The sequence below is a fragment of the Lithobates pipiens genome, unplaced genomic scaffold (genome assembly GCF_037356315.1).
Source record: "Lithobates pipiens isolate NorthernLeopardFrog02 unplaced genomic scaffold, aLitPip1_a1.2 Scaffold_16, whole genome shotgun sequence".
In the NCBI taxonomy this organism is placed as follows: Eukaryota; Metazoa; Chordata; class Amphibia; order Anura; family Ranidae; genus Lithobates; species Lithobates pipiens.
Genome location: NW_027507748.1, coordinates 591,979,157 through 592,007,000, shown reverse-complemented (window position 1 = coordinate 592,007,000; position 27,844 = coordinate 591,979,157). Strand labels below are relative to the sequence as shown.

At 41.0% G+C, this 27,844-nt stretch overlaps 1 pseudogene across 1 annotated transcript; it reads right to left on the bottom strand.

The window, feature by feature from the left end:
- Positions 1-436: 436 nt before the first annotated feature.
- Positions 437-21,812, bottom strand: LOC143983832 (keratin, type II cytoskeletal cochleal-like; annotated as a pseudogene). Its single transcript, XR_013274683.1, has 9 exons — positions 21,353-21,812; positions 16,430-16,638; positions 13,146-13,206; positions 12,962-13,057; positions 12,650-12,814; positions 2,869-2,994; positions 2,264-2,484; positions 1,334-1,362; positions 437-821 (listed from the first exon to the last, which is right to left on the bottom strand). The product of XR_013274683.1 is annotated as a keratin, type II cytoskeletal cochleal-like (transcript).
- Between the last annotated feature and the right edge of the window lie 6,032 nt (positions 21,813-27,844).

Here is a 27,844-nt window from a genome sequence, read left to right as displayed (position 1 = left end):
CAATGGTGGTTAGTATAAATGGGAAATCAATTCCATATTGCTGAAAGCTTTTTGAACCCTTAGCAACTTAGCAGGAATCCTAGGATGTCACAGAACCCTGGTAGAGAAAGGTTGTTCTAGAGCTGATCGTTAGTCCAACTTGCTGCAGCTGGTAGGTTAAACTGCATCTACCAGGGCATGCACTAAAGTGTGTCAGTGGGACATTATACAATAGATTTTAATGAGGCAATGGTAAAATTCGGCTTAGCAGACATGCATAATATGTGTTTTCTGTCTAAAATAGGGTGATATAAAGAGGAAATTAGCTGAGCTTGTCTCTTCGTCCATTTTTATACTCCCAGTGCTCAAAATTAGAATTGTAAATCAACAACTACTGTAAATGTTCTGTGGGAAATGTAATTTCAGCTAGTGTTAGTCTTTATAATTACAGCAGATGTCAGAACATAACTGTTTATTTAAGCATTTTAAAGCATACAATGTCACAAATATATACAACAAGCATTATATTTATACTACACTAATAAGCAAGCCAGCGCCCCTAATTCATATATAGACATAATATGAAAAGGAGATTTCTACATTTCTATGTAGGCTTTTATGCCATGCATCGATTGAGCATCTTCATCATATCTCTGTATATAGGTCTCCACTTTAGCAGTGATGTCCATGACTAGAATGATGCTTGCTTATGGGGACACGGCTTCTGGAGCTGAACCCTCCCTTATGATGATGATGGTGGTGGTTGTGGTGGTGGTGGCCACTAGATTCATGAGACTTTCCTGATGAATGGTGTTTTCCTCCAGTGCTGGAGTGCAGGACAGCTGTAACAAATGGATAGGTTATGTCAATATGCTAAGCTTTGCCATTCCAGGCAATATGTAAATACATGTTCAGTCAAAGTAGTTCAGTAGTAGTGAAGAGAAGTAGTGAAGTGCACTATTATGAATCCAGCAAGTCTACTAAAATTTTCTTCAAGGGCAAGTATACTTTAATCAAAGATAAATTAACCCACCCTCCCTAGTCCTCTTGTCTCTATATTTTAGAATATAAAGATAGGTGTAGTAAGTTTGGATTGTATTTGCCTGAAATTAGAAACTGCACATCATGATCTGTGCACAGTATTATTAATCCCCAACACATTAACACATAATAGTTTAGAGTATAGTATCTGTGGTAAGAATAACTAATAGAAATTATAAATGATTTATTATGTAAATAAACTATATTCAAAATATTTCCACACTAAATGTGGGAGGCATATAATTCACATTAATACTGTATGTGAATTTACACATAGGTTTTTATTATATATGGAACACATTGTTTTACTTACAAATGTTTACATGCCCCTCTGCACCTATCCTGAAAAAGAGAAAAATTAACAGAACTTTATCATGAATTCCATTTTGTACGTTTTTTTTTTCTTACAGCTATGAACATTAACTGGTAAATAACAAATGAACAGGTTATCAGGCAGAAACTCAGATAACAAGCGATTGGGCTCCAAGTTTGACAATGACTTGCTAATCTATTGCTAGACTTACCAGGCTTTACAGGTTTGTTGCACAATTGCAGCAAGTCTGCATTGTATGACCCCAGATCAACTTTCTTTGCAAACATTCTGCAAGTCTGCTGCAAGTTCTGGTTCAGTTATGTTGTGCAATAGTCATCCCACCACAGGGGTCACTGTGGCTGAATTTTCATGCTGTAGACTTACAGAGTTCTTGCTATAGACTCACCACTGCAACTTCACTCTTGCTAGAGACTTGCTCTGCAAGTGTACAACTCGCCAACGAAAAATGTGCAGCAAGTTAACAGATTTACAAATCAACACTGCCACAAATTTGTGGCAAGTTATATTTGCTATCTGGGTTGAGAACAAAAATGTATTTCTTACATATGAAGAAAATTCAGATTCCTTGGTTCTGACCTTTGCATATAGTACCTGTCCATTTGAATATTGCTGCCCAATTGTGACAGATTAGTAAAAATATTTCTGTCTGTAGGAATCTACAACTATTGCAGACCTCCAGTCTAATAATACTCTTGATGTCCATACTGAAATTTACACTCTGGCTCTGCCACACAGCTCAGTCATCCTGGTGACCTGACTTTTCTCTGATGTAGCTAAATAACACAGCTAGGCCACATCCCTACCCCAAGCCTGGCAATGGATATTAAAAGAGCAGCAGAAGACTGATGAAGTAATATCTTTTTTATCTTCCAGTTAGCACGTTCCTTGTCTGACATGTGAAATATATACCTGTTCTCTTCTCCTTCCAGCATTTTCTTATAAGTGGCAATCTCAATATCCAGAGCCAGTTTAACATTCATCAGTTCCTGATATTCTCTTAGTTGGCGAGCCATGTCCTGTTTGGCATTCTGTAGGGCAGCCTCCAATTCTGACAATTTTTGCTTGGCATCCCTGACAGCAGCTTCACCACTTTCCTCAGCTTCCCTGATGGCAGCTTCAAGTGCAGCACGCTAGAAATGATTAAATAACATGCATTCTTTTTTTTAATCTGGTAAATTGAGTATCACCTGCTTTGTTTTATTTGAGTTCAATAAGCTTGACAAAATATACATGAGCAAAAAGGATCTCAATGAAACAAGTGCTGAAAATGTTCTATTTATAGCAACAAAAAAATCTATAAATTACATATTACAAAGATTTTTTTTTTATATATTCAATATAAAAAGGTAAAATGGGAAGTAAAAACCATTTCTGGTAAGTCTAAATCTGGAAAAAGATAACATTAAACATTCATCTAAACAAGCGCTATGAAACTGTTAAAAACCCTAAATCAGAGGTGCTAACAATATTGAAAAGTTGGACATAAAATAATAAAAAAGACTCTGGATTCATACCTGGGATTTGGCACATTCAATTTCACCTTTAAGCTTATGAATTGTTCGACTGAGATCCGCAATCTCATTTTGGCTGTTCTGCAGATCGTTTCCATTTCTTCCAGCTGCCATTCACAGGTCTTCAAACTGTAGATAATAAAAAAAAATAGAAAATTCTGAATATTTGTGGAAACCAAATGTTTTAAGGTGGGATGTGGGACTTTAAATGAGGCAATTGACTTGTGGAGGTAGAGTGGTTGGTAAACATTATTTCCTGACAGGCTCCATGGCAGTATACGTGGGCTAGCCCCGCCTCCATAATTACCCAATAGGACCTCTACTCCCATAAATCTTTGCTCCAAGCTGCTATCCGTGTTCCTTTTTTGTCCTCCTCCATGGGACAGGTGTTTCCTATCTGAAGAGATCTTCACTACGATCAAGTCGGCCGACTATCAAGCTTTTGTTCCTCCGATAGGCCCTGTCTGTTAAGCATGGGTATGGAGTGTATGGCAGAGTAGCGCTGAAGGCTTGGTTTGTCCGAAGATAAGTGCGCACGGCTTATTACCTGCTATGTAAGGTGGCCATTATCTGCCCGGTGGATCGGTGGTGTGTGCTTGAACCTGTTCGGCCAGATGATCGTTGGTGGAGTGGTGAGCTGTTAAAATTCAGTTTTTCATGGCAGCAGTGTTTATGTGTTTTCTTTTTTCTACCTGTGTCTTTTTCATATGCCAGCTGGTTCTTGTGCATAGGCGCTGACGCTTCCACGTTCCAGCAGCCTTTCTCCCCCTGTTTCCGGGTCCAGCGCTGCGTTCTGCGCATGCGCAGACCCAAATCCAAAGCGAGGCTTGGTTCCCGCGCATGCGTGCGGGCATCTCGCGTCTGACGCCGCTGATGACTTCATGGGCGCCATATTTAAAACACAGTGAGAGATGTCAGAATTTGGGAATGATTGCAGGAAATTCAGCGACTTCCCGGGGCCATTCTCTGGTTGGTGTAAGGTAGGTTATGATCTGCTCTGATGTATTGTTGCTCCTGTGTTTTGTATGGCTGCTTATGAGGGTCTATTGTTGTTACAGTCAGCGTTCTTAGTCATGGATCCCTCACTGCCTACTAGTGACCTGCCCGCTTGTAACAGGTATGTGCATGGCTGGATTGCTGTGTATATGTGGAGTATTTCTTAGCATTTGATACCAGCCTGGTCTGTATCTCTCTCTCTTTCTTGTATATTTCCTTATAGCCCTTCTAGGTCTGAACCGCATTACAGTGCGCATAGTCGCAGTGGATCGTCAAAATCGCACCACCGCAAATCATCGTCAAAGTCTGGTTACCGTAGGTCTTCCAGATCTGAACAACGCAGTGGTCACTCGCACTCAAGCAGAGGACCAGATAATTCATGTTGGGGCTGTAAGATGCCCATCCCATCAGACAAATCGCTCTGTGATCATTGCTTCTCTAAAGTCGCAGATGAAAGAGATGGTGCGGATCAACGCTTGGAATCTATGGTGAGAAGGGTGGTAAAGGAATCCCTGCAGCAGAGGGAAGCTCATCACGCTATGGAATCCCCCTCAGACCCATTATGTCCTTCAGGAGGTGAAGGGCTCTTTCAAGAGACTGGGGAATCTTCTCAACCAAGCCACCACTCTGTGCTCTTGTCTGACAGCGAATCGGATCCAGAGGATCCAGGAGTAGGATTTGATTACGCTTTAGTACCTGCTCTTGTCAAGGCAGTGAAAGAAGCTTTAAAATGGGAAGAACCCACTACTTCTCCCCTCCCCAAACAAAGAAAGTTTTTCAAACAACTCAAAAAGGAACGGCAACATTTTCCTTTCCTATCTGAATTGGGAGAAATCATTACTGAAGAGTGGAGCAAGATTGATAGGAAGAGCTCCATGCAATCAAAGGTGTCTAAATTGTACCCCTTTAAGGAGGATGATGTGAAGCACCTTGAATCAGCTCCTCTGGTAGACGCAGCACTTATGCGTTTAGTCAAATACGTGACTCTCCCTTTGGAAGACACAGTATCTTTCAAAGATCCGTTAGAGAGAAGAATTGACTCAGATCTGAAAAGAATTTATCTAACTTCAGGGATGGCTTGTAAACCAACTTTGGCTTTAGCCGCAGTCTCAAAGGCTATCGAAACATGGGCCGACAATGTTGAAGAGTTCTTGAGAGGTATCTCAGTGAATACGGCTAAAGACTCTCCTATTCAGGAGATCAAAATGGCATCAGCCTTTTTGGGGGAGGCATCTATTGACATTACCCGCCTTCTGTCTCGGGCTATGTTGGCAGCAGTCTCGGCACGCCGTGCTTTGTGGCTCCGTCCCTGGTTGGCGGATCCAACATCTAAGCAGGCATGGTGTCGTATACCATTTGAGGGAACCTCCTTATTTGGTAATAAACTAGATAGCGCCATATCCCGGGCCACAGGTGGGAGGTCTGGGTTCCTCCCTCAAGACAGACATATTTTTCCAAGAAGACAGACCTCGGATTGCGCTAGAGAAGCGCGCAGTTATAGACCCGGCAGGGAGTTCTCTAGATCTTGGAGGTCCAGACAATCCTCCCTTAAGAAAACCTCAAAGGGGGCTTCCGCAGGTAATCAAGATTCTACCAAATCTTTTTGAAATTGGGCCCGCTCAGACATGTCAGGTGGGGGCTCGCCTTCTTCACTACGGACATGTTTGGGTGGCCTCAATTCAAGATTATTGGACCGTCAAGACGGTTTCCTCGGGTCACAAGTGGACTTTCATCAACACTCCGAGATTAAGGTTCATTCCCACAACAATTCCAGGCTCAGAGGAAAAGAAACAGGTCCTATTGACCTACGTAAGTTGTTTGCTGGATCAAGGCGCAGCCGTGCCCGTGCCAGAAGACGAACGTGGCGAAGGCATGTATTCTCCTCTGTTTATGGTTCAGAAAAGAAATGGCGCATGGATGCCGGTGATAGATTTGTCCCTCCTCAATTCCTTCATTCGCAAGGAAAAGTTCAAAATGGAGTCTCTTCTTACAATCCAACAGTCGGTGCAGCTAGGGGATTGGTTAATCTCAATCGATTTGAAGGACGCATACTTTCACGTGCCAGTAGCAAGGGATTTCCAGCAATTTCTCCGTTTCACAGTTGGCGATCAACACCTCCAGTTTACCTGTCTCCCATTCGGGTTGACAACATCTCCTCGGGTCTTCTCCAAGGTACTCCTAGCGATAGTAGCTCTTTTACGAGTCAAAGGAGTTCGTCTCCATCATTATCTGGACGATTTGCTCCTATTATCTCAGGACAGAGATCAAATTCTGGAACACAAGAGTTTAGTCATCTCCACTCTGCAGACGTTTGGTTGGCTCCTGAACCTAGAGAAGAGCCATCTGGTTCCAACTCAAGTGATCGTGTTTCTAGGGGCTCAGTTCGACACATTAAAAGGCACTATCTCTCTGCCGGAGGAAAAAATCAGTGTGATCCGGGACAGGATTCACAAGGCTTGGGAATCATCTCATCTTTCGGCTCTACAATGCTTGAAAGTGATCGGCACAATGACGGCCACCATCCCTATGGTGAAGTGGGCCCAGTGGCACACTCGTCCCTTCCAGAAAGGGTTTCTGCAACAGTGGGACTCGTCCAATCAAACACAGCGCATACTCCTTACACCAGCGATGAGGATGTCTCTCCTCTGGTGGCTTCAAGGGAAGAATCTACGCAACCATCATTCGATAGTCCCCATTTCCTGGGTAATAGTAACCTCAGATGCCAGCAACAAAGGTTGGGGCGCTCATTGCCTTACGGAAGTAGCTCAAGGAAGGTGGTCGTTCCCGTCGCTGTGTGTGGTCTCCAACATCCTGGAGTTGAGAGCAGCCTTTCAAGCACTCATAGCATTTCGCCATCTGGTGGCAGGGTCGTTAGTAATGTTAAGACTGGACAACACAACTGCGGTGGCCTATATAAAGAAACAAGGAGGGACTCGCAGTTGGTCTCTATTACGAGAAGTAGAACCGATAATGAACTGGGCTCAGAAGAATGTGGTCAACATTTCTGCTGTATACATCCCAGGGGTCCAGAATGTTCAAGCAGATTTTCTGTCAAGGGTCAAAATGGACAACAACGAGTGGTCCCTTCACAGGGATGTCTTCGAGTGGCTTCTGACTCTGGGAGTATCTCCAGAGGTCGATCTGTTCGCTTCGCCGTACAATCGCAAGATGCACAGATACTACTTGAGGTTCAGGGATCCTCAGGCGTTCGGGATAGATGCTCTCACGGATTGTTGGAAGTTCCAGAGAGCCTACGCCTTCCCTCCAGTTCCTGTAATCCTACAGTTCCTTCGGAGGCTCAGAGGGGAGAAGGTGGAAATCATTGCGATAATACCATTCTGGCCCAACAGGCCTTGGTTTCCTCTGCTGTTGCTCCTCAGCTATCAGGACCCAGTTCCCCTGCCTCTCAGGCCAGATCTACTGTCTCAAGGCACACTGTTACACCCGTGCCCATCCTGTCTACACCTCAGGGCATGGTTCTTGAGAGGGGAAGGCTAGAAGCTCTGCGTTGCCCAGAAGAAGCGATTCCAACCCTTCTTAGTGCCAGACGGAAGAGTACCAATAAAGTGTACGAACGTATATGGGCCAGGTTTATGGGCCACATGTCTTCTAGGTCAAATTCATATAATTCTCCGGCAGTTCAAGATATCTTGTCTTTCCTTCAGTCAGGGTTAGACTTGTCTCTGGCAGTTAGTTCTCTTAGAGTACAAGTTTCAGCCATTTCAGCCTTTACAGGAGTTTCGTGGGCGAATCATACCTTAATTCAACAATTATTTAAAGGAGCCATCAGGCTTAGGCCTCAAAAGAGGCCCAGGTTTCCCAAATGGGACCTTCCGTTAGTATTGGACTTTCTTTCTGATCTTGGGAAAGGTTTGGATGCTCCCCTGTCTTTAGGAGATCTCACTATCAAGACGGTGTTTCTGGTGGCAATAACTTCAGCCAAAAGAGTGTCGGAAATTAGGAATCTTGGGTCTGTTGAACCATTTCTAACTTTCTTTCCGGACAGAGTAGTCCTGATCCCTATGCTTGGGTCAAATCCAAAAGTTACATCAGTATTTCATGAAAATCAGGAGATCGTGCTACCTACGTTTAGAATGTCAGACAACCAAGAGATTCATCCCCTGGATGTTGGTCGCACCTTGAAACAATATCTGGACGCTACAGCCTCGTTCAGACGAACAGACTTTCTTTTTGTCCTTCTCCATGGCAAAAATAAAGGGATGCGAGCATCAGTAAGATCAATCTCATCTTGGGTGGTCCAAACGATTCAAAGGGCATACAAGGCAAAGGGCATGGTTCCTCCTGAGGCAGTGACGGCTCATTCAACTCGGGGCATCTCGACCTCTTGGGCAGCAGTTCGACATGTCGCACCAGAGGTTATCTGTAGAGCAGCTTCCTGGTCTTCAATTAATACTTTTGTTTCCCATTATTGTGTAGAGCCAGCTGTGCTTTCTTCTGTTAATTTTGGTTTACAAGTATTGTCAGTGGACAATGAAAAATAAAATTCTAGTTTCTTTGCTCAACATTTTTAGTCCACCCGGGTGTGTTTGGCGAGTTATTTCCCACACGTATGCTGCCATGGAGCCTGTCAGGAAAATGGAAAATTTATATCAAATACTTACCGTAATTTTCCTTTCCTGATGGGCTCCATGGCAGCAGGAGTTCCCTCCCAAATGTTGGAGTAGGCTAGTTACGGAACACGGATAGCAGCTTGGAGCAAAGATTTATGGGAGTAGAGGTCCTATTGGGTAATTATGGAGGCGGGGCTAACCCATGTATGCTGCCATGGAGCCCATCAGGAAAGGAAAATTACGGTAAGTATTTGATATAAATTTTCCATTTTATTTGTAACAATAATATAAAACAGATAAAAAAAGTATTTTCATATATCTGCACATACACATGCCAAAAAGGTCCTTTGACGCCGCAATACAGGGACATCCTTGGTCTGTCTCACACCGGAGACGGGGTTGGCGGGGCTCCACTTTGGCGCTTGCGCAGTGGTGGATTTCACTGCTAACCCTGATTCTCATTCGACGTTGTGCATGACATTAGTCGGGGATGCGCCCCATACCTGGATTACATTAGCAGGTGAGCTTGATTGCCTTACCTATGTGTTTGACACCATGGAGGCAACACACACACAGCCCATTCGCTGGATACACATACACGTAAGGTAGGCACAATTTTTTCTTTTTCTTTTTTCAGACCTTTTTTCTTCCCTTTTTTGAACACATTTAATACACCCATGTACCATTGTGTATGTATATTTATATACACATAACATTTATTAGAACATACACATATCATTATATATATATATATATATATATATATATATATATATATATATATATATATATATATATTTTTTTTTTATTTTATTTATTTATTTATTTTTTTTACTTATACTTATGTTTTTTCACTTTTCACATTTTTTCCACCTTTTATATTTTTCTCAAATATGTTTTTCACATTTTGTTGCATACATTTTTTTCTAGAACACCATACTTGCAATCCTTCCCACACATGTGGAATGTGTTGTGTCAGTCAAGCATTCCATGTAGATGTTTTCCTGGCTGGGATGTGGTCCCTTGCCTCAGCTCCGGAACAGACAACCATTTGGGGTTCCATCTTCCTCGCTGCCAGCCAAGTACAGTGTTATAGCTGACCTGTGAGTATAGATTTCTTTCTCCCCATGGGGTAGGACATATTAATTAATATTACATATCCATTTGTAATTACAGTTTACTCCTGTACCCAACTCCTGATGAATGGCAGATAGCCATAAAAAGCGTTGAGTTTCCATGGGGTGCTCAGTCAAGCCTGGTTTACTATCTATTCACTGGCCCATATATATCTTTTATACATTTAAATTTCATTGAGTAGTTTGTAACAACTCATGTGTATGTGCATCTTATAGCAGCTCTGTTGAATATGGGTTACTAATAGACATGTGCACACTGAAATATTTTGTTTCAGAATTTCATCCGAAAAATAAGTTTATTTAGTTACTCCCAAAACTTGTTTTTATTTATTTCATTTTTCGTTAAAAATTGCATTCGTCCGAAAATCCAAATTAATTAAGGTCAAATCTGTCATTGAAGGCTTATGGTGTCTGTAGAATGTTCAAGAAGATTCGAAGGAGCAGCTAAACTGTATGACTCTGTATAGTTTAGCTGCTCCGTTGAATCTTCTTAGAACTTTCGACAGACACCATAAGCCAAAGATTCAACGTTTGTATGTTTTGTTGAATCTTTGTCGTTCATGTTGAATGTATATAGTTCAAACAGAAAATGGACTGGTGATAGTGATCACTGATCAGACAGGTAACAAGATAGGGTATATAGAATCTATATAGAATCTCAATCTATAATATAGAATCTATAATAATATATCCCCACCCCCCACAACACGAGCAGCCTCTGTGGCTATCACAACACTAGCAACACTAGTATCAGTATCTGTGGCTATCACAACACTAACACAATAGCAGCAGATTATTATGAAAAAGTTAAGTTGAACTGTGGCTTGCTTCACTATTGTTCTGCTTCTGTGCTTATGCTTAATTGCTAAATAATTCAGGTTCTCTGACAAATGGACCAGCTAAGATTGACTGTCTTCTGAAATTATTCAGTGTGTGTTTCTCTCTGCTAGCAATCGTAAGTGAAAGTAAGTTGCCTGTACGTGTGTACTTAGTTCTAGCTATTTTGCTGCTCCTCCTCTTTGGTTACAATCAGCCAATAACATACATCATCATCATTATTTTTTATTTTACTTCCCCCACCCAATTCCAGCAGTGATCGTTTCTCTCTATGTGGAATCTTTTCTCTCTATGTAGAATAATCCTGGACTAATAGCCCTTGTACACACGGTCTGAAAATCCGTCGGAATGTGTCCTATCGGACCGCATTGTCGGATAATCCGACTGTGTGTGGTATGCATCGGACTGTTTCCGTCGGAATATCCGTCGGACCAAATTTTCAAACTTGCTGGAAATATTTTCCGACAAACTGGTCCGATAGGACATACTCCGAACATGTGTAGAGAATTCCGATCGGACAAAGTGCCACGCATGCTCAGATCAAATTCCTACATCAAAGCTATTGGCTACTAGCCTGAACGTAGTCCCATCGTAACTAAATTACGTCATCACGTTCTGAAAGATCAGATTTTTCGACAACTTTGTCCAACCGTGTGTATGCAACAGTTTCGGACAAAATCCGACAGATTTGGTTGTTGAAATGTCCGACCGTGTGTACAAGGGCATAGAGTTAAGGTTAGGCAGATTCGACCACAGGTTTGATAGACCCAGATTGTTATTGTCAGCGTCATGTCGAATCTCCTATCTATATCGGACTGTTGTCACAACGAAAACGAAAATAAAGCATTTGTTTATGTCGGATCTTTTGTTTTTTGGACTTTTGTTATCGTTTGTTAAAATGATAACGAAAATACCTGAAATTCAGATCAAATTCATCCGAATGCACATGTCTAGTTACCAATGCCTGTTAATAGGAAATAACTTGTATTATACTCTATCATTACCTACTATCTCTTATGTGCTGGCAAGTTGACATATGCATCTATTACGTGTGAAGATATATGAAAATACTTTTTTAATTAGTTTTATATTTATGTTACAAATAAATAATGTTTACCAACCACTCTACCTCCACAAGTCAATTGCCTCATTTAAAGTCCCACATAACCCTTTTTGGTTACATACTCGGGCTCGGGATGGAGGTACATATAATGTGCCTCATTTAAAGTCCCAAACTCCCCCACTTTATGATTTACCAAATGTTTTATATCTATTTGTTATTCCATGCATTATTTTATTTGAAGGCTCATATCTCATAGGAAACTGAATATGTTTAATATATTAAGATATAAAACTACTATTTTAAAATTAATTATCATAAGTAAAAGATATTGCCAGAAAAATAATTAACACATATGTTTAAATGATATCTAGCTCCCATCTCCCAAAAGAAAATAATATATTTTAGATTACCAGTACTTTGATGTGGTGGCTGCATTCAATTTTCTTTTTATGCTAAAAACATTTTCAGAAAATAAAGAAAATATGTGTTGATCTTGCCAGAAATGCAGTGTCTTGGTTACTTCTAGTGAGTTGAACTGAGGACTCAAACAATGTTGTCTTCCTTCTGTAAACTATGAATCCCATCCACTAACATGTAATGTAAAGAGATTGAGAGGAAGACATATTTGAAGCCATAGCAAAAACCATGACTCCCTCCATAGATACAGTAGAGAGAGGGGAAAGAATTGTGTTTTTTGTAGTATTTCCAAGTGAAAAAAAAGGAAAAAGGCCAAAATGAAAACAAATGCAGGCACCACATTGAAGGAGCTATAAAATGCAGTATAATGCATTTTTTTGGTAGGGAAGAGATGCTCTTAAATGCATTTTAACTTTGGGCAGAACTATACATAGCATATTATGTAATTTCTAAGGAAAAGAGTTGGCTGAAATCAAAATGTAAAATTATGATCTATTATACAGATGGCCTCAAGCTAACCAGTTGACAGCACACTAATGGGGTTTTAGTACTGGGTACCTGTACTGGCAGCATTAGCCTCACTAAATTAATATATTATTTTAAAATAAATCATGGCAGAATATCGGCTGTGGTGAACATATATTGCTTTCCTCTCAATCACTTCAAACTATTGAACTATTTATAGCTGCTTATATCTATTCTGAATTACAATGCATGATGATACGTGTTGCCTTGTACTGTAGCTCCAATTATAACACACTCACCCTGGATTGGTACATGGCTTCAGCCTCTGCTCTGCTTCTGTTAGCAATCTCTTCATATTGAGCTCTGACATCGGCGATGATACCATTGATGTCTAGGTCTCGGCTGTTGTCCATGGACACAAGAACTGAAGTGTCGGAAATCTGAGCTTGGAGTTGATTGATTTCCTGAAAATTTAGAAAATATGTACAGCAAGTCTATATAAAAGTCTATATAAGTCTATATAAATATGTCTATATAAATATGTACAGCATGTACAGCAGTATAAATTACATTTAGAATTGTGCTTATGACCCAAAAGGAGCATTATTTACCGCATCATACAGGGTCCTAAGGAAGCTGATCTCATCGCTCAGGGAGTCGGCCTTGGCCTGAAGTTCAGCTTTGTTCATGAAAGCAGCATCAACATCCTAAAGTTAGAAATACAGAGTTATTCATGTTATTAGTGTTGCTATAACAGACAATGCAGAAAGTTGTGACTAATTTTAAAATGTTTACCCTCTTCAGAGAAACAAATTCATTCTCGGCACCTGTTCTTCTGTTGACTTCATCTTCATATCTGTAAAAAAACAAGTTTTTTTTTTCTCATATGTTCGTGACATGCTAAACAATCTGTATATTATTAACTGTTTTTATCCAATATTTGTAATATTTGTATTGCTAATCTTTATGCCTTAAACCCATGTTTAGTTGTTTTTAACATTCTAAACTATTTGCTTCACCAGTATCAATTTAAAATGGTGTGAGTAGAGTGACTATTTGTCCCAGTGCTATTTTAAAATGGTACAATTGAATTGGGAATCAGTAGCTCCTATGCGCCCCAGCAGGGATTTTGGTGGAAACCCCTGCTGGGGCGCACAGGAGCTACTGATTCCCATTTCAATTGTCCCATTTCAAAACAGCATAAGGGTGCACTGCAGAAACGAATGCAAACATTATGGGGTTTATTTACTAAAGGCATACCTCCCAATTGTCCCAGATTCTGCTGAATTTTCCCGTGATTTGCGGTAAGTCCCGGGGTCCCAAATTTCTGGGCTGGAATCCCGGCTCCCAGTGCTGGATCAAGTTCTGACACTGGGCTCCACTCAGTGGGAGTGTCCTCACTGCAGCCAGCCCCCTCCCCAGCATCCTGGTAACCAATGACAGCAGCGGGTGCGCACTGCGGAGAAAAGTACCTTTGTGCTCTCCCTCCTAGATCCCCCCCCAACTCCTAGCTTCAAGTTGTTCCTGTAAGTAAGGTAAGAGCGGGGTCGGGACAAATGGTAGACAGTTTCCCTGGAGGCAGTGGTATCGCTGTAGTGGGTGCAGCCGATCACCCCCACTTGTTCTCTTGCGGCCACACTGTGACAGGGGCACAGCTGTGGGCTGCATGTTCTACAGAGCCTGCTTCTCCCTCTGTCAGGACCAGGGAGGCTGTGAGTATATGATAGGGAGTGAGGCAGAGTGAGCTCTCTGTGATGCCACCCTCTCAACTTCTCCGGTCAACACTCACAGAGATCAAAGAGACACAGAGCGGGCTGTATGTGCATTCTTCTTCAGCAGCCTTCTATCAGCATCGGGGGTGGAGATTAATAAAGCAGCGGCAGGACTGAACAACTTGTAGAGGGGGACACTGAGTTGCAAGCAATCAGTGTGCAGTAACCTCTAGCAACTGAATGGTGACTGGTAATGTGCAGTAATCTCTAGTAACTAAATGGTGAGTGGTAATATGCAATGACCTCTAGTAATGGAATGGTAAGCGGCAATGTGCAGTAACCTCTAGTAAGCAAATGGTAAGCAGTAATGTGTTGTAACCTCTAGTAATTGAATGGTGAGTGGTAGTGTGCAGTAACCTCTAGTAACCAAATGGTGAGTGGTAATGTGTAGTGACCTCTAGCACTCAATCACTGAGCGGTAATCTGTAGTAAACTCTAGTAATGTGTAATAACCTCTAGCAACCAATCAATGAGCAGCAATCAGTGAGCAGTGACCTCTAGCAACCAAAATGGTGAGCTGTAATGTGTAGTAACCCCTAACACACGTCTTGGTGCACAGATCAGCGTGCCAGCACCAACAGCATAATTTCAAGAAACCGGCTTTGGGTGCTCACCATGACCGTGCACTGCCAGGCCAAAACTAGCCTGCCCAGCGTCTGCTATATGGGGGAAAAAATATTCGGATTGCTTTTCAGAGAGCATTTGGCAGGTGATAAAGAGGTGTTGTATCGCCTCTTCACCACTTGCTTTAACCCCTTCAACCCCACATTAGCATGCTGCAACCATGTGCATTGCACACAGTTGTGGGGTACTTGCAGAACAGTGCCATTCACTTGAATGGGTGACGTTCAACAGAGGGTATAATTAATGCCGCAACTGTGAAGCAAAGCATTGTGGATACAGTATATATACACCCGCAGGTGCTGTCTCTGTAGCTAAAGGGGATAGTAGTAGAGGCAAACAGGGGATGTCAGATTATCCCTTCCCAGCCAGCATAATTTAAGCACACCCAAATTTTGCCATGGCACACTATGCTTGCTACAGGTCAATCTCCTCCTAAATGTCCCTCATTCTCAGCTTCAAAAGTTGGGAGATATGCTAAAGGCAAAAAGACTGTGTACTTTGCAAAGTGCAGATTTACTCTGCAAGTGCAATTGCTCTGGAGTTTAGTAAAAGAACAGAAGCTCTACACATCATTGGGTGCCCTTTGTATTATGAAGCCTTACCTCATTTACTAAGCACTGGGGCAACTGCACTTTTCAAAGTGCAAAGTCCATTTGAATTCAGTAAATCAACTCCTATGCTTCTGTTTAGTATTTATATCGGAAGTTTAGTATGTTTAGTATTGTTTAGTATTTATATCGGAAGTTTAGTATGTTTAGTATTGTTTAGTATTTATATCGGAAGTGTGATGTTGGTTGGATGATAGGGATGATGTTTGCATCAATTGCTAATGTAAGTGAATACAATGTCATCTTAATTTATAATATGGTGGAAAATATGAAAAATTCCCCATTGTAATTATTTGTGCTCACGTCAACAAGATTTAATCTTACTGTAACATTGCGCAAATTATTTCTGAAAACAATTTTTTCCCCTGCATGCATTGTAGCATTAAAAAAGAATAAAGATTTCCTAAATTGTATATGTTCACTTTGAGTTTTACAATATTGCTACATTACCATAAAGTTGCACTCACCAGACTTTAATTAATATATTTTGTGGTAAATATCTGGGGGTTCTCAAATTCTGAAGATGTTGTGTTAGGAAAAATTATAGGAAAATGCATTTTTCGCATTTTTTTACTATTTATTATCAATGCATTTCCAAGAGAAAAAAAAAAATATATATATATATATATATATATATATATTTTTATATATATATATATATATATATATATATATATATATATATATATATATATATATATATATATATATATATATATATATATATATATATATATATATATATACAGTATATATAAAACACACTGGCACCTGTGACAGTTACCACCAGAGGCATGCCTTAAATGTAGCATACACTGGATGTGTTTTATTTAAGATTTTTTTATTAAGGACTTAATAACATAAAGAACATTTCTAACAAGCTTTATTTTGAGAAGCAGTTTAATTGTGAGCTTAGTTCTGCTTTAAGAACTAGATGCTAGGACTTAAGGACTACTACTAGAAGTTCCATATTGGCAGTCTGAGCCTGGCCCGAAAACATGGAGAGGGTAAAGCTTTACCATTACATGCAGGGTACCCCATACATTTATGCATTAATGTGTAATAGTATTGGTACCTTCTCCTTAGTTCTACTACAGTGCCCTCCATGCTGTTCCTCTCTGCATCCAGGGGAGCTCTCTCACATTCTAGATTCTCCAGCTGTCTCCTGAGGTTGCCAATAAAAGCCTCAAACAGAGGTTCAATCTGAAATCTGGCTGTCTTCTGCTCTTGTAGAAGAGACCATTTGGTCTCCAGCATCTTGTTCTGCTGTTCCAAAAATCTTACCTGTGTTAGGAGTATAAAATAATTGCTTATGAATATAGAAATGGGATAACATACAATAATATACTGTACATGCTTTCACTTGAACCTAAGCCAGATTGGCAAAAGCCTTTTATTATAATATTTCCTATGTTCTTTGACTGGGACAGTATAATTTAGTACAGAGTATTCACATCTATGTTTCCATTAATACAACAGTTCGTTCAAATTATAAAAAATAAATAAATTGCGCTGATTAAATAAAGTCCATATAAACAACCAAATAGAATCATATGAATGTGAAAATTGAACGTTCACACTTAATATGATAAAGTGAAAGTTTCCATATAAGTGTCAATCATCCATATCCAAAAGCATCCAAGTAAATCTACCACCAGCTATAGAATCAGCTTTCCAGCTTCAGTGGACCCCTTGTTACAGAGGGTCAGAAAAGGCCTATGGCTTATCACCCAGCCGGGGCTTTTCTCCACGTCTCTGGGTCACTCCACTCTCCTGATGATGTTCAATAGATATGGTAGAGGTTGGACACCAGAAAGAAACCAAAAGCTCCACATAGAGTAAAACATCTCTGGGTTTATTGTAAAAGTTCTCCTTTACAACAATGAATGGATAAAATAGCCTGAAGTTTGGTGTGTCAGCCGGCACACAACCAAACAACCTCTTTTGTGTCCCTATGGATGGGTTGTTTGTTATGCAGCCTTTGGTTTCTTTCTGGGGTCCAACCTCTACCATATCTATTGAACATCATCGAGTGAGTGGAGTGACCTGAAGACGCGGAGAAAGGCTTCGGCTGGGTTATAAACCATAGGCATTTTTTGACCCCCTGTGACAAATGGTCCACTGGAGCTGGTAAGCAGTTTCTAAAGCTGGTGGTGGATTCACTTGGATGCTTTTGGTGATGGATGGTGGACACTGATATGGAAACATTCACTTCATCATATTAAGTGTGAATTTTCTATTTTCACATTCATATGATTCTGTTTGGTTTTTTATATGGACATTATTTAATCAGCTTGATTTTATTTATTTTTATACTTTTTAGTTTGAGATTGTGTTGCACATGAAATTGCTGCTTATTTTTGTTTGTAGGGATAGATATTATTTAGTGCAGTTTTAACTTTTTTTTACAAGTTCACTAGAATTACCTGCATATCATTTATATGAAAATTGGTTCATTTAGGAGGCTGAAGAGTATGTTTTCATACTTTCATTTAAAGTCAATGAGGCTGCTTTACTAAAGGAGTTAAACATCTTCACTAAAAAAATTGTGTGGATATTTCCTTCAATTATTCAATAATGTGAAAAGCAAATTCCTGTTATTTATAAAGATACAATCATGTGCAGGTGCTTTTCATGTATTTGGATAATTGAGGTGAATATTAACAACTTAAGGACCTGGAAGGATTTGCCCCCTTAATGACCAGGCCATTTTTTGCGATATGGCACTGTGTTATTTTAACTGATAGTCGTGCAACGTTGTACCCAAACAAAACGTGTCTCCTTTTTCCCCCACAAATAGAGTTATCTTTTGGTGGTATCTGATCACTAGAGATGGGCAAATGGTTTGGCCCGAGCATAAGTTCAGGCCGAACTTTGGTTATTCAGATGTTCTGCGAACACCAAACATTATGCGGTGTTCAGGGCAAATTCAAAAGCCGCCGGAACACTGTTAAAGTCTATGAGACACTAACATGAAAAATCAAAAGTGCTAATTTTAAGGTCTTATATATATTCCTGTAAAGTGGCACATTTTTCTCATGTTTATAGCAGTACCACAGCAAAATGACATTTCTAAAGGAAAAATTGTAATTTAAAACTGATTGTGGCTGTAATGAATTGTCAGGTCTCGGCAATATAGATAAAACTCATTGAAAAAAGAGCATGGGATCCCCCCCCCCCAGTCCATTACCAGGCCCTTTGTGTCTGGAATGAATATTAAGCGAAACCCGAACCAAAATTAAAAAAAAAGTGTGGGGGTCCCCCTAAAATCCATACCAGGCCCTTCGGGTCTGATATGGAAATTTAGGGAAACCCTCCACCAAATGTAAAAAAATGGCATAGGGGTCCCCCAAAATCCATACCAGACCAGACTCTTATCTGAGCACGCAACCTGGCAGGCCACAGGAAAAGAGGGGGATGAGAGAGCTCTACCTCCTGAACTGTACCAGGCCACATACGCTCAACAAAGGGTGGGTTCTTTGGGGTAGCCCCCCAAAGCACCTTGTCCCCATGTTGATGGGGACAAGGGCATCATCCCCACAGTGCTTGCCCGATGGTTGTGGGGGCCCGCGGGCGAGGGGCTTATCAGAATCTGGAAGCCCGCTTTAACAAGGGGACCCCCAGATCCCGGCTTCCCCCCTGTGTGAAATGGTAACGGGGTACAACTATCCCTACCATCTAACAAAAAAAGTGTAAAAATTTTAAAAACAACAAAAATCTTGGGACTATGTCCTTTATTAAATAAATTAAAAAATAAAAACGTCCCATGATGACCATTCATCTTCTTCTATCACGCCTCCTAGACCGCAAAAAATTTAAAAATCCACGACCGACCTGCCTCCATGGGATGCTCATGCCATATGACGCGTCTTCGCTTGTGACAGCTCTTATATAACTGAGGGAGGGGCCATCCGGTGATGTAAATGGGTGACCCGTCCCCCTCTGATGCCACGGGGACTTGCCCTGGCTTCCCCATGGCGTTAGAGGGGGCGGGGCAAACCGGTTACATAAATGGGTGACCCCACCCTCCTCTGACACCGGGTGGCCCCGCCCTCAGTTATATAAAAGCTGTCACAAGCGAAGACGTGTCAGACGGTGGGAGCCTCCCATGGAGGCATGTCAGTCACGGATTTTCTTTTTCTTTTTTGGTCTGGGTGGCGTGATAGAAGAAGATGAATGGACATTGTGGGACATTTTTATCTTTAAAAATAATATTAATAATAATAATAATAACAATAATAATAATAATATAAATTATAATATAAAAAAAATAATATAAATAATAATAATTTTCTAATAAAGGACTTATCCCAAGCTGTGTTTTGGTATGGATTTTAGGGGGACCCTGACGCAATTTTAAAAAAAAAACTAGGTACGGGGTTCCCCTTAATATTCATACCAGACCCAAAAGGCCTGGTAATGGACTGGGGGGATCCCATACTCTTTTTTTCAATGAGTTTTATCTATATTGCCGAGACCCGACAATTCATTACAGCCGCAATCAGATTTAAAAGACAATGTTTCCTTTAGAAATGTCATTTTGCTGTGGTACTGTTCTAAACACGGGAAAAATGTGCCACTTTACAGGCATACTATAGACACCCCCATGCATGATATTTAAAGGAATATTACATTTTTTTGTTTGCTTTATTAAAAAAATGCATTGATACATGTCCCCTGGGGCAGGAAGGAGGCCCCCAAACACATTTTATGACAATAACTTGCATATAAGCCTTTAAAATGAGCACTTTTGATTATTAATGTTCATGTCCCATAGACTTTAATGGTGTTCATGTGCTCTGCCAAATTTTTTGCCTGTTCGCATATTCTGCTACAAACTGAACAGGAGGGTGTTCGGCTCATCCCTACTGATCACCTCTGCGGTTTTTATTTTTTGCGCTATAAACAAAAAAAGAGTGACAATTTTGAAAAAATAACAATATTTTTTACTTTTTGCTATAATTAATATCCAAAAAAAAAAAGTCTTCATCAGTTTAGGTCAATATGTATTCTTCTACATATTGTTGGTAAAAAAATTTCAATAAGCTTACATTAATTGGTTTGCATAAAAGTTATCACATCTACAATATAGTGGATAGATTTATGGCATTTTAATTACTTAGATATTTTTTACTAGTAGTGGTAATGATCTGCAATTTTTACCGGGGCTGCGACATTACGGCAGACAAATCAGACACTTTTTTGGGACCAGTGACATTTATACAGCGATCAGAGCTAAAAATAGCCACTGATTCCTGTATAAATGTCATTGGTAGGGAATGGGGTTAACACTAGGACGTGATCAAGGGTTAAGTTCTCCCTAGGGAGGTTTATATAACTGTGGGGGGAAGTGTACTGACTGAAGGAGGAGAGAGATTGCTGTTCCTGATCACTAGGAACAGCAGATCTCTCCCTACTCCCCTGTCAGAATGGGGATCTGTTTTACATACACAGATCACGGAAAATCACAACTGCTGGTCATGCTCATTGGCTCTGGCGTCGCGCGTGCGCCCAATATATCGCTCTTACAGTGGCCGATGCACACCTACAGCGATTTGTGCAGCTGTGCCAGCCTGCCGCATTATAATGATGGCGGCTGATTGGCAAGCAGTTAATCACAACTTTTGTATTACAATTCTCTAAACCTTTAGTAAATCAGCCCTATTGAATTTATATTCACTATATTAAGGGCAGTATATTTACTTAGACATCCTGTGTATGACATTGTAAGTAAAGTATATACTGGGAAATAATGTTAAGTAATTTGCAGATCATTGTGGGGACAGTCATACATGATAACATCAAACTGCACTGGTTGTACATGCTAAATAAATTGCACATTTAGGGACACAACTTTAGGACTTTAATCAAATACAATATAACACCTCCACCTTGATATGCCTTTCTTTTTTACCTTATAAATATTGTCGGCCACTTAATCATATTTACTTTGTATGTATCTTTTCCTTTCATTATAAATGAACTTGACAATTCTCACCTTGTCAATGAAGGAGGCAAATTTATTATTCAGACCCTTAATTTGGTTCTTTTCTTCTGTTCTAACTCTTTGAATGTTTGTGTCAATTTCCAGATTGAGAGGAGCCAGAAGACCCTGGTTTACAGTAACTGCTGTGATCCCTCCAGAACCAGACATTCCTTTAAATCCATGACCATGTCCAACAATACCAAATCCAGATCCATGTCCATGTCCACTTTTTCCTACATGGAAACTTCCCACTGAAATCTTATGTCCCTTTGACCCAACAGAATGGTCACTCTTGCTGCTGAAACAATGCTGGGTCTGGTGAACATTTTTAGAAGAGTGTGATAAGAAGCTGTGTGACCTGGAAGGTTTGGGCAAACAAACAGAAACGGAACTGAAGTGCTTGTGTCCAGATGAGGCCAGGATGGAGCGGTGAGACATGATGGATCTCCTCTTAGAATTGATACACAGAGAATCCAAGGTGCTGTCTACTCTCCAGAGCAATGTTCAATGCTCTGACACTTGCTAGGCTCTTTTTATACTAAACTGGGTGTAGTTAATAATATTGACATTGTTATGACTTCCTATGATTTTAGCTTGATGATAATAGTTTATCCGTTTGTCACAGAAAATAAAACAGTAACCCACCTATATTTTCAAAGCTGTGACACTTTTACTAGTGGCTAATAATATAATAAAACAATGTTCTATTAGTATAAGCAATATGAGCTGATGTTATTACAAGAAAATATTGCCATGTCTTGTATACGTCCCAGTAATGCCTTACAAGTTGGTTCTACTTGGAATGGCCCAATATTTAAAAAGAAAATCAAGATATTGAATTTCAGGGATTTCACTGAATTCATGTTAAGATTATGTAACGCACCCTGTAGGGACTACTGATGAACTTCCCAGATAGCAAGGATAACTTGCCACAGATTTGTGAGAATCGTAAGAAAATTGTGATCTATCGTCTAAGAAAAAAAATTGTGATTCTCATTTTAGCCAGAATCGTGCAGCTCTAGTACAAGTAGACAAAAAACAATACTAAAATGGTACAATAAAAATATGAATCTTTATCTTTCCTATGGGCGTGGATCAGGAACTGGCCTGTTTAAAATAAGAGCAAAATCAATTATTATATATAGTAGCACCAAAATAAAGTATTTTAATCTATAGACAACTCAAAGTGGCTGTAAAGCCTATTCATTAAATTTAAGCTGGGCACATATCTAGTGTTTTCTTATCTCTATTCTAAGCACCATGTCCTGTAGCTTTCTCCTGCTCCATTCTTATTTTTTCAGCATGATCACTTCTGACAAGTTCTCCGACAACTGAGATAAAACCAACCGGAGTTTTGTGTTGTGGAGGATGCTATAAATAGATTAGAAGAAAGCTGAACTATTCAACGATCAACTCTGAAAGTCTCTACCTTTGTGGAGGGGGGGGTGTGTGTCCAATCCGCTGTCTTGGCTATATGGCCAGACTTCACTGCAGTGCTGAACAGGAAGAGGAAATCTCCCAATATTCTAAAGAATATAGCAAGCTGGAGACAGCGGATATACATGTAAAATGTATGTAGGGAGATTTGTTTCATTTCTGTATATCATCTAAAGGTTATTCACTTCACTGGGTATATGTGAGGGTTTACATCCACTTTAACTGCAGCTGGTTACTGGTAATTGGGACATGGTACTTCTTAATAGCATGGTCATGTGATGCTGTACCCAAACAAAATTGATGTCCTTTTTCCTTTCCCACAAATAGAGCTTTCTTTTGGTGGTATTTTATTATCTTTGTGATTTTTATTTATTGCGCTATAAATGAAAAAAGACCAGCAATTTTGAATAAAAAAAACAATATTTGTTACTTTCTGCTATAACACATACCCAATAAAAAATAAATAAAAAAAAATCGAATTTCTTCATTAATTTAGCCCAATATGTATTCTGCTACATATTTTTGGGTATTTATGGAATTTTTATGTATTTATTTATTTTTTACTAGTAATGGCGTCAATCTCCGACTATTTTGGCAGACAAATTGGACACTAAGTGACACTTTTGCCACTTTTTTGGGGACCAGTGACACTAATACCATGATCAGTGCTAAAAATATGGACTGTCACTGTACTAATGACACTGGCTGGGAAGAGGTTTACCTCAGGAGTAAGTAAAGGGTTAAATGTATGTTTAAATGTGCTTACTCACTGGGGGAGGTGCTTGTACTATCGGAAGTCAGAGATCCATGTCCCTGCATGCAGAAATACAGGATCAATACCTTCTATACTGGCAGAACGGCAGACTACCTGCTTCTGTCCAAAACGATCGGCGGGTCCCAGTGGACATAGAGTATGCCAGACCTGCTGAGTCCAATCACAGTGGGATCGGGTCATCAGTGGCCGGCATGCCCCCCCCCAGACCCGGAAGTGCAGGATCACATACAGGTACGCGATCCTGCACAGGAGAGCTGTCGTATATGTACAGTATATGGTCAGCAAGCGTTAAACAAGGTAAGAGGGGATGGGATCCTCATAATATCCAATATGAAGTCTCAAAACTCAGTTGGTTCACGCTCTGCTCTCCACTTAGAGATTCAAGACGAATTCAGCATTTTGTGTTTGGAAGTCGGTTTTCTTTGCTTTTCTGACTTCTAAGAGAGCAATGTGCTGCAGGATCGCTCATTCTGAAGCTTTCACAGTACTGTGGCCCTCTCCATGCTCAGGTTCAAAGAGGGTATCTAGGAGTGAAAGACACAGCTTGGACAATGATGGCTATAGGAATTAGAGAGAAAAAGAAGAGTGGGGGGGGGGGGGGGTGAGTAATGTGATCACACTGATCCACAGATGACACAAACACATGCAGCACCCTCTAGTGTGCGCTACTAGAAGTGTAGTGCAGGTAAAAGAATTTGTCTGGTTCTGGGAAAAACCTGAGTCACTGAATCTGGGTAAGGGTTATAAGAGGCCAGGGCTGGATGACTCCTCCTGGAATCTCTCTGGTGCCTCCCCCTGTTTCTAGAATATTGAAGAATGTTCTGGAACTAGTAGGTTAGGAGGAGCTGTCTTAAATATTTATGGGGCCTCAGCCAATCACTTTGAATAAGCCTGACATGGGACTGGGAAACATGGGCCATGCCAGCAGGGAAGTTGGGTAGAATATGGAGAAGCAGAAGCTGTCGGTGGCTCTTGAGGGACTCCTACTGGGGATTGGAGGTAGGGGGGAATTTACCTCGGGCTGGAGCTTTTGAGGCTGGCCTGGAAGGATCCAACCACAGGAGGCAGTTGGAGGGATTCCAGCTGGAGAGGCAGCAGAGAGAGCAAGGAGAGTTAGTGAGTAGATCAGCATGGTGCAAGGACAGACAAGGGGAGAGACTGCCAGCTGTAACAGTGCTCTCTTGAAGATAGCGGTGTGCCAAGTCTTCATCCAACCTTGTCCTGAGAAGTATCCTTGTGTGTGTGTCAGGCAGGCAGAACTGGAGCAGAGAGTCAGTCAGGAGGAGGAGGCTGGTGGCAGCCAGGTGGGCTAGCATTCTACAAGCAAGTGGACCTGGGATCAGTGGACTCAGGGAAGCAGAAGGAGATGTGTTATGCTGTTCACTTCATTTGTGCTAATTTCACAAAGAGATTAAGAGCTCCTGCCTGTAATTGGCCTTTGCTGAACTAATGATATACTGTTAGTTCACTCAGGAATGAGCCAGCAGAAGCTGTACATAGATGAACCAAGTGTGTACAGGAGGAAGTGAGAAGAGGCATCTGTAAATAGGGAGGAAGTTATCATCCCATAATAAAACAACAACAACAAGCCAAAGACTGATTTTCTGTGTCCGGATGAAAGAAGCAAATGCGGGGTGACTGGTTGTGAAGCAGTGAGGAGTCCTTTCACTTGCAGACCCTGCGGGGGTTGTGCTACATACATATAAGGCATCCCATGATTGGCCTCACTGTTTTCACATTGAGGGACAGCAGGTGCATAAATACAGAGATTGCAGATAATATTTAGCCAGGAATTATACAGAAGAAGTCAACAGAATGTAAGAATGAAATGGTAGACTCTACACGCAATGTAGGAGGCAAATCTAGCCATTTATAGACCAAGCACAATAGAGGAACCGGAACACTCCACTCATCTCTCTGCTTCAGACTAGGTTCACACTCACAGTGGGAATGAATTTGTGCGAGTTCACCTGAAGTCACACAATTTCATTCCCACATGTCAGTCCTGACTTCAGGGGGGCAATTTCAGAGACATATGTGTGGGTTTATGCACAGATGTCAATGGAAATCGCACCCCGAAGTCGCAAAAAGTAGTACACAAACTACATTTGGGAATCAGTGCGGCACCGCAAATGTGGTGCTGCGACGATTCAGATGGTGCCATTGCCAGCAATTGCCTCTGATTTGGCATGCGATTTGACATGTCAAATCGCATGCCAAATCACTCCAATGTGAACCTCTGTCAGGGATAGAAGGCATGCCTAGACCAGAAAGGTAACAAGTAACCTGAGATATCTGTAGAGTGAGGTGAGCCCAGTAAAGATGGTGACAAAAGTATTCACCTTTTCCTATTTCCCATGAAAGAGATCTCTTTGTATACAGCACAATGTATGGATCTGTCTATATACAGCACTATGTCTGGATCTTTATATACAATACAATGCACTGATCTGCATATTACAGTAAAATGTATGAACCTTTCAATATACAGTACAATGCATGGCTCTCTATATACAGTACAATGCATGGCTCTCTATATACAGTACAATGCACCGATCTCAGTGTATACAGTGCAATTCATTGATCTGTATATACAGCACAATGCATAGATCACTATATACAGTACAATGTATAGTTCTCTCTATATATATACACAGCACTATGCATGACTCTTTATGTACAATACAATGCAATGATCTGCATATTACAGTAAAATGCATGAAGCTTTCTATATACAGCACAATGCACGACTCTCTATATACAACACAATACATGGGTCTCTGTATAAAGTACAGTTTAAGAATCTCTCTATATATGATACAGTGCATGAATAGGGTTGCCACCTCATCCCTTTAAAACCAAAGCCATTAATTACACAGGTTCTGTGGCTGATTAAGATGGTAATTGGTAATATCTGCTTTAACCACTTAATAACGCTCTTCGCGGCCGTTTACCACGTGATCGCTCCGTCAAATGACGGAGTGATCACTTGTAAACAAACCATGACGCCGGTTCCTCCCTCCCCCTCTCTGTACCGATCGGAACAGCGGAGGGGGAGGAGATCGGTGTCAGCAGCGATGTGGGCTGCATCTGCAGTGCCCACATCGCTGCTCACCGAAAATTAACCACTCAATTCCCTGCAAATACTCTGCAATACCCTGCCATTACTCTGTATTACTCTGCAATACCCTGCATTACCCTGCATTACTCTGCATTACCCTGCATTACTCTGCATTACTCTGCATTACTCTGCATTACCCTGAAATACTCTGCAATAGTCTGCATTACACTGCAATACTCTGCAATACCCTGCCATTACTCTGCATTACTCTGCATTACTCTGCATTACCCTGCATTACTCTGCAATACCCTGCAATACCCTGCAATACCCTGCAATACTCTGCAATACCCTGCAATACCCTGCAACACTCTGCAATGCTCTGCAACACTCTGCAATGCTCTGCAACACCCACCAATACCCTGCAACACTCTGCAATGCTCTGCAACACCCGCCAATACCGTGCAACACTCTGCAATGCTCTGCAACACCCTCCAATATCCTGCAATGCTCTGCAACGCTCTGCAACACCCGCCAATACCCTGCAACACTCTGCAATGCTCTGCAACACTCTGCAATGCTCTGCAACACCCACCAATACCCTGCAACACTCTGCAATGCTCTGCAACACCCGCCAATACCGTGCAACACTCTGCAATGCTCTGCAACACCCTCCAATATCCTGCAATGCTCTGCAACGCAATACTCTGCAACGCCATACTCGGAGATACCCAGCCATACTCTGATATACCCAGCCATACCCAGCCTTAGTCAGTGATACCCTGCAATACCCAGCCATAGACACCCCCCCCCCTCCCGCCGCCCTCCGGTGCTTCTACCGACTCGCCAATACTATCAAATCCAGAATCTTTTTTTTTTTTCAGGCTTCCCAGCTTAGAGGTGAGATGCAGGGTCTTATTGACCCCACATCTCACTGTAAAGAGGACCTGTCATGCCATATTCCTATTACAAGGGATGTTTACATTCCTTGTAATAGGAATAAAAGTGATCAAAAAATTTATTTTTGGGGAAAAAAATGTCAAACTAAAATAAATAAAGTAAAATGAACAATAAATATTTTTTTTTTTTTTTAAAGCGCCCCTGTCCCCATGTGCTCGCATGCAGAAGCGAACGCATACGTAAGTCCCGCCCACATATGAAAACGGTGTTCAAACCACACATGTGAGGTATCGATGCGTACGTTGGAGCGAGAGCAATAATTCTAGCCCTAGAC